The sequence below is a fragment of the Phacochoerus africanus genome, chromosome 7 (genome assembly GCF_016906955.1).
Source record: "Phacochoerus africanus isolate WHEZ1 chromosome 7, ROS_Pafr_v1, whole genome shotgun sequence".
Taxonomy (NCBI): Eukaryota; Metazoa; Chordata; class Mammalia; order Artiodactyla; family Suidae; genus Phacochoerus; species Phacochoerus africanus.
Window position 1 is genome coordinate 772,530 of NC_062550.1, and position 7,350 is coordinate 779,879.

Sequence of the window (7,350 nt, forward strand, 5' to 3'; positions counted from 1 at the left end):
GCGGGGGCTGGGTTCTGGCAGCAGGTGCGCCCAGATGCTTGCAGGTAGCCCGGCCGGCCGCGGGGCCCGCGAGGAGGGGAGCCCACCAGCCTGGGAGCCCTGAGGCCGGCTTACCCCGAATCGGCACCTAGTGTCCTTCTCGCAGAGGGGCTCCGAAGGGCTCTGCACCACGTGCTGGGTGCGCTTAAGCCCTTAAGTCTAAGGCGATAAGGTGCTGCCTTGCGCGACCTCGGTCCCTGTAAAACAGGGATTAAAACTTAACCCCTATAGGGACTGGGGGGCAAGAGAGACCCTTCCATTGCAGCCCGGACTGGCGGGCTCTGGCTTCCGAGGCCCAGCGGCAGCAGGTGCCGACCAGGTGGAACTCTGGTTGTCTTCCGGTGTATGTAAGACCTCCGGACATTTAATGTACAATTGCCTAATACAAATTTCTCTGCAGACTGAATTTGGCCCAGAAGCCCATCCTGTTTTAGACTACAGCTGATTTTGTATGAAAGTGAGACAGATATGTTCACTAGTCTTTTTTTTTTTTTTTTTGTCTTTTTGCCTTTTTCCTTGAGCCGCTCCCCCGCGGCATATGGAGGTTCCCATAATCGGAGCCGTAGCCACCGGCCTACGCCAGAGCCACAGCAACGCGGGATCCGAGCCGCGTCTGCGACCTACACCACAGCTCACAGCAATGCCGGATCCCTAACCCACTGGGCAAGGCCAGGGATCGAACCCGCAACCTCATGGTTCCTAGTCGGATTCGTTAACCACTGCGCCACGGCGGGAACTCCAGATATGTTCACTAGTCTTAACGTAATGACTACAAAAGTCTTTCATTCAACAGTTATTAGGAGTTGCTGCTGTGGTGCAGCGAGTTAAGGATCCAGCTTTGACTCTGCAGCGACCTGGGTTCTATCCCAGACCCTGTGCAGTGGGTTAAGGATCTGGCATTGTTGTAGCTGCAGCTGAGTTTTGATCCCTGACCGGGCAACTTCCATGTGCCAGCCAGTAAGACCAAACAAACAACAACAACAAAAGAAACAATGATTGGCCTTGTTCAGTGAGATGAGTGCCCCCTGGGGCTCCCCTCCCCTGTGGCTGCACCCCCTCCACCACTGGTTGCACCCAAGCCTCGGTGCCTGACTTCTGTGACTGAGCCAAGCAGGTGAGGACTTGGGACCTTCTCAACTCTGTAATTGACTTTATTATCAGATCTCTAGCGGCAGGGTTTTGTTCTTTTGTTCTAACTGCTGGAGCCAGCCTCCTGGAGTGCTGCCTGGCACAGAGGAGGGGTGGATGTTTGTTGTAAAGCTCAGGGGGCAGCAAACTATGGCCAGAGTCCAAGTCCTGCCTGCCACCTGTTTATGTTCAGCCCCTGAGCTAGGAATATTTTCTCATTTTTCAATGGCTGGGGGAAGAATATTAAAAAAAAATGTCACCGCATGAAAAAGAATGTTCTGTGAAACTCACACGTCAGTGTCCTGAGTGGAGTTCGTTGGACTGAAACACAGGCACGCCCACTGATTCACGGACCCCCTACAAAGCTGCTTTCCCAGTGCAGGCCAAGTTGAGGAGCTGCTGCTGAGACCCTGTGACATGCAAAGCCAGGAATACTTGCTCTCCAGCCCTTTACAGAAATGGTTGCAAGCCCCTGCTCTAGATGAATGAATAGCTTCCTACCTGCGCCTCGCCCCAGTCATTCCCCACTGACACCCTCAAGGAGGTGTCTGTTTCAGCGTGAAAGCTAAGATTCTTACAGCCGTGTGAGCAGGCCCACACTGCCAGGCTCCAGGTGCCCCTGCTGCCCTTGCTGTCTTGGCTTCAGCCCCACGGTTCTCCTCTGTGTGCACTTCAGGGCCTTTGCACTGGCTGGTTCCCTGGCTGGAATGTGCTTCCCCAGATGTCTGCCCGTCTCACTCCTTAGCTCTTCAGACCTTTGCCCAGATGTTCCTGCACCGGGGAGGTTCTCCCTGATCTGCCTCTGCCTCTGCCTCGTCCTCCTGGGGCATTGCCTGGGCGGGGGTCAGCGGCCCAGCAGACTGAACGCTCCAGGAGAGCAGGGCTGCTCTTCGTGTGGGGTGGACGAGGCCTGGGCTTGAGAAGAGCGGCTGCTCCCTAAGTGTTGGCGGGTGGGGGGGGTGTTGATCGAGTCCCCACCAGGGCCAGGCACCCATCCGCTGAGGTCAGAAAAGTCTCTCCCAGCAGAAGGGCCGTGGGGACTCCGTCTCTCATCCACGTGCCCCTTCCTGTCCTGCGGGGCAGCCGGGCGGGGCCTGCTCTGACTTCTCCCAGGCAGGCCTTTGTTCTGTACTGAGCGTGGCCTGTACCTAGGGTGGCCCCCTGGGCGTGGGGACATGAAACAGGGTGCCTCGGTCGTGAGACTGGCACCGGCAAACACTGGGCTGTGCTGCCCAGGCCAGAGCCCGGGGGGCCCTGTCAGCAGCTGCAGGCCACTCATGTAGCACATCTTTGATGGGTATGTTCCACGTGCCCAAGATGCTGGGCCTTGTTTTTAACTTAATGTGAACAAAAGTGTCGGCTCCTGGGTTCTATCCAAGTTCTGAGCACAGACTTGGAGCCCCGGGAAAGAGGGAGGGGTTTGCTTCCAGCCTGACCCGGGGCGCTGTGTATCGTCCACACTCAGCCTGGGGACTAAAGAGTGACTGGGCACCTGCTCTGAGGTCACTGAGGCCACCGAGGCAGAGGACTGACCTGCAGAGCCCGCGGTGGCCCTCGGTCCATGCGGGCAGCACTGCGGTTCTTGGAGGGGCTTCACTCCATGCTCAGCCACACAACTTTGAGCAAGTTTCTCAAACGGTAATTAAGATTCCAAGCTCAGCAGGTTGAGAACCCAACTGGTATCCATGAGGATGCGGGGTTAATCCCTGGCCCTGCTCAGTGGGTTAAGGATCTGGCATTGCCGTGGCTGTGGTGTAGGCCGGCAGCTGCAGCTCCAATTCCACCCCTAGCCTGGGAACCTCCATATGCTGTACACGTGCAGCCCTAAAAAGAAAAAAAAAAAAAAAAAATTCCAAGCTCAGCTCTGGGGGCGTGAGGTTCAGCATGTCATGTAGGGAAAAGCAGCTGGCCCCCTGGCCCTGGTCCCTGGGGCAGCACATCCAGGGCCTGAGGGCCCGGCCAGGAGCAAGGGTGGCAGTGCCTTGGAGCCCCTTCCGCACAGTGGTGCGTGGCGGGCACCTGCCTGGCTCTTGCCACAGGTGCTTGAAGCGGGCCTCTGGCTGGGAATACAGGTCCCGTGGGTACCTTTCCCTGGAGTCTTGTGTGGCTCCTGGACCTGGAACGTGGCCTCCTCTGTTGTCCTCAGCACGTGTCCCTGCCTCCACTTCATGGAAGCAAGAACGCTGTGTGTGTGTGTGTGTGTGTGTGAGTGTGCGCACGAGCTCAGGCGGGCAGGGGGCGGGGGGGGGGGGGCCAGGGGGAAGGGAGCGGTCAGGCTGCAGGAAGGAGGGGCTCCAGGGGGTTGGGCCCCCACCAGGGCCTCACTGCACTGTCCCCGTTGTTTGTGTGCCCCCGCCCCGGGCAGGAAGTAGGCTCCTTGTTCAAGGACCCCAAGCTGGAGGGTGAAGGGGCTCCCCGAGGAGGTCACAGGCCAGCGGGCGCAGAGCTGGAACAGAGTCGCCCCAGCTGGTGGGGGCGGGTTCAGGTTTTACTCTGGGCCCAGGTGGGCAGGGGCTTGGGAACCCCTCCAAGGACTGCGCTTCTCCTGGGCACCAGTGGGGTCACCTGGGGGAGGCGCCCAGCCTCGTCTGAACTGAACCAGGAGTCGTTCTGCAACCCTGACCTTCAAGGTGAGGCTCGGGCCTCCCCGCCCTGCACCCTCCCTGCCTCCCGGGGGTCTTTGCGATGAGGGGGAGCTGGGCCGCTGGGTGGGAGAGGGAAAGGGGCGGCCGCCCCTTCACCCATTTGGGTTGGGGTGCCCTCAGGGTGTGGGGGAGGGAGGCGAGGGGGGCGGCGTGGGCGGGGAGGAGTGAGCCCCTCACTGAGGCTCGGGTCAGGCTTGGTAGGGAGGGCCCCACTCGCCCCCAGGCCGCAGACCTCACACCTGTCCACCTGCTGGTGGGGCCCCACCCACCCTCCCTCCCAGCGAGCTCGGAGCTCCCCGTCCCAGGAAGCCAGCCTGAGGAGGCGGGGAGGGGCAAGGCCTGGGTACCACCATCGAGCCTCCGTAGAACCTCCCTTGCCTCCTGGGGTGGGTGCGGCCCAGAGTGACGCCCCAGTTGCCCAGGACCAGCAGAGAGGAAGGGCCTCGGGTTTTCAGGCCACTCTGCTGCAGGAGGCGGAGAGCTCAGGCGAGGTGTGGCTGGTGGCATCCTGGTGGCTGTTCCTCTGGGGGGCGGAGGTCAGGGCCGGGCGTGGCCTTCCTCCTTTGGGGCCCAGGAGCTGCAGGGGCCTGCACTTAACCGCTTCCGGACAGCCGGCCTCGGGGCCTCACTGCAGCCCCCAGTGGTCCTTGTGTCATTGACGTCCTGGTGCCACCAGCCTGGGGAGTGACGGCGGGAGTGGCAGGCGCAGGGGCCCCGGGCGCAGGGTAGGTGCGGATGCCCGCTGACAGGCCCCCGTCCCGCCCGCCGCTGGGAAGTCTGGGGCCTGCATTCCCCACCGGGACCGGGAGCAGGAGGGTCTGGGTTGCCCGGATGCCACTGCGCCCCTGCTTAGAGGACCGTGGGTGCCGCCCAGGCGGAGGCCCAAGGGTGGGACTCCTTGAGGGTGGAGCCAGTTGAAGCTGAGGAGGTGAGGCCACAGCCGTGGCGAGGTGCAGTTCCTGGGTCACCTAGCTGGAGTTTGCCCTTCCTGGGGTGCAGGGGAGGTCATTTGGGGGTGGACTGGGGTGGCTATGTGACGACTGCTCGGGGTGCTGGGGAGGCAGTACAGGGGAACATGGCACCTCTGGGGGGCCGCCCGGGGTGGGGGTGGGGGGCTGGGAGAGAAAGTGACAGGGTTTGGTAAGGACTGATCTGCAGAGACGCTGCGGGGTGGAGGGGTGCCCAGCAGGCAGTGGCGCCCCTTTTGCAGGGGTGGGTGGCTGCTGGGAAGGGTGTGTGCAGCGCGTCCAGTACAAAGGCCCCGGGGCAGGGGGAGTGCCTGTGGCTGGTGGTGGCTTGAGCTGGGAAGGAAAGGGCCGGAGCCTGAAGGGGCTTGAGGGCCTGCCGAGGGCCCCGGGCCCAGGGAGGAAGAGGGGTGGTGGCCGAATGATCAGTGGGAGGGGGCAGGGGCTGCTGCTGGAGAGAGACGGGGAGATCCCGGCCGGGGGTGTCCTCGATGAGAGCCCAGGGAACCCAGAGCCGGCGGAGGGCAGGCCCCGGGGGGCTCAGCCCCTGGCCCCCAAGCGTGGAGGCACCTGTCTGTGGTGGCAGGTCCCGCTTTATTCTCCAAGGAGGAAATGAGCTCGGAGCTTTCGGTCACAACACAGATCGCCGGGTTTAGCCGAGGAAACTGCACTGGCTGCATGGGCCTCCTCTGCTAAAATGTTTTTGTTTAGCTCAACTGAACGTGTAACTTGGGGAGTTCCAGTTGTGGTGCAGCGGTGACGAACCCGGCTGGTGTTCATCAGGATGCAGCTTCCGTCCGGGGCCTCGCTCCGTGGGTGAAAGGCGTTGCCCCGAGCTGTGGTGTAGGTTGGGCCGATGCAGCTCAGATCTGCTGTGGCTGTGGCTGTGGCTGGCAGCTATAGCTCTGATTCCACCCCCAGCCTGGGAACTACCACATGCCTTGGGTGTGGCCCTAAAAAGACAAAAAAAGAAAAAAGAAAGAGGGAAGAAAACGTAACTTGGTGAGAAAAATGAAAGAAAGAAAAATTGAAAGAATCAAACATTAAAAAAAAAAGTACAAGAGAAAGAAACTGTAGCTTTTGCTGCGCTCTATTTTCCCTGCGAGCCTAATGGGAACAGGAAGGCTGTCCCATAAACAGTGACACCAACACAAAGGAAAAAGCAGCACGTCCCCAAGGCGAAACTTCGCAATCAATTCGACAAATCTTGCCCAGGTTTTACATATAAGACTTCAGATTTGGGAGTTCCCGTCGTGGCGCAGTGGTTAACGAATCCGACGAGGAACCATGAGGTTGCGGGTTCCATCCCTGGCCTCGCTCCGTGGGTTAAGGATCCAGTGTGGCCGTGAGCTGTGGTGTAGGTCGCAGACGAGGCTTGGATCCCCCGTTGCTGTGGCTCTGCCTGTGGCGTTGGCCGGCAGTGACAGCTCCGATCCGACCCCTAGCCTGGGAACCTCCATATGCCGCACAGGTGCAGCCCTAGAAAAGGCAAAAAGGCAAAAAACAAAAAGAAAAAAAAAAGAGTCTCCTGGTGGTCAAGTGGTTAGGACTTGATACTTCCACCCCTGCAGCTGGGGGTCCAGTCCCCGGTCTGGGCACTGAGACCCCAGGTCAGGCTGTTGCCTGCAGTTGGACTGTTTTTCTCGAATCCACTCTAACACATCCATGCATGTCAACCGGTGTATTTAGCGTTCATGTTTAAACCTTTGATGTTAGAGCTTAAGTCTGCCGTTTTATTATTTTCTGTTGGCTTCCTCTCTTAATGATTCCTCTCTGTCTCTCTCTTTTTTAGTCTTTTGTCTTTTTAGGGCCGTACCTGTGGCATATGGAGGTTCCCAGGCTAGGGATCAAATTGGAGCTGCAGCTGCCAGCCTATGCCAGGGCCACAGCAACGCAGGATCCGAGCCACGTCTGCGACCTACACCACAGCTCACGGCAAAGGCGGGTCCTTAACCCACTGAGCAAGGCCAGGGATCGAACCTGCAGCCTCATGGATACTAGTTGGATTTATTTTTTGCCCAATGGGAACTCCCCTCTGTCTCTCTCTCTCTCTCTCTGTCTTGGAGGACACTAAACATTGTTTTGATTTTTTTATACTCTTTTTTTTAATGGCCACAGCCACGGCATATGGAAGCTCCAGGCCCTGGGATTGAATCCGAGCCACAGCTGTGACATAACACCACAGCTGCAGCAATGCCAGATCCTTTAACCCACTGTGCTGGGCTGAGGATTTAGCCCATATGCCTCCGTAGCAACCTGAGCTGCTGCAGTTGGCTTCTTAACCCACTGTGCCATGGCGGGAACTCATACAGTGTTTTTGAGTATAACATTTTGTATAGGGAGTCCCCGTCGTGGCTCAGTGGAAACCGACTAGTGTCCATGAGGATGTGGGTTCGATCCCTCACCTCGCTCAGTGGGTTAAGGATCCGGTGTGGCTGTGGCTGTGGTGTGGGCTGGCAGTTGCAGCTCGGATTCATCCCCTAGCCTGGGAGCTTCCATATGCTGAGGGTTCAGCCCTAAAGAGCAAAAAATAAATAAATAAAAAGGAAGGAAGGAAGAAGAGAAAATAGGTT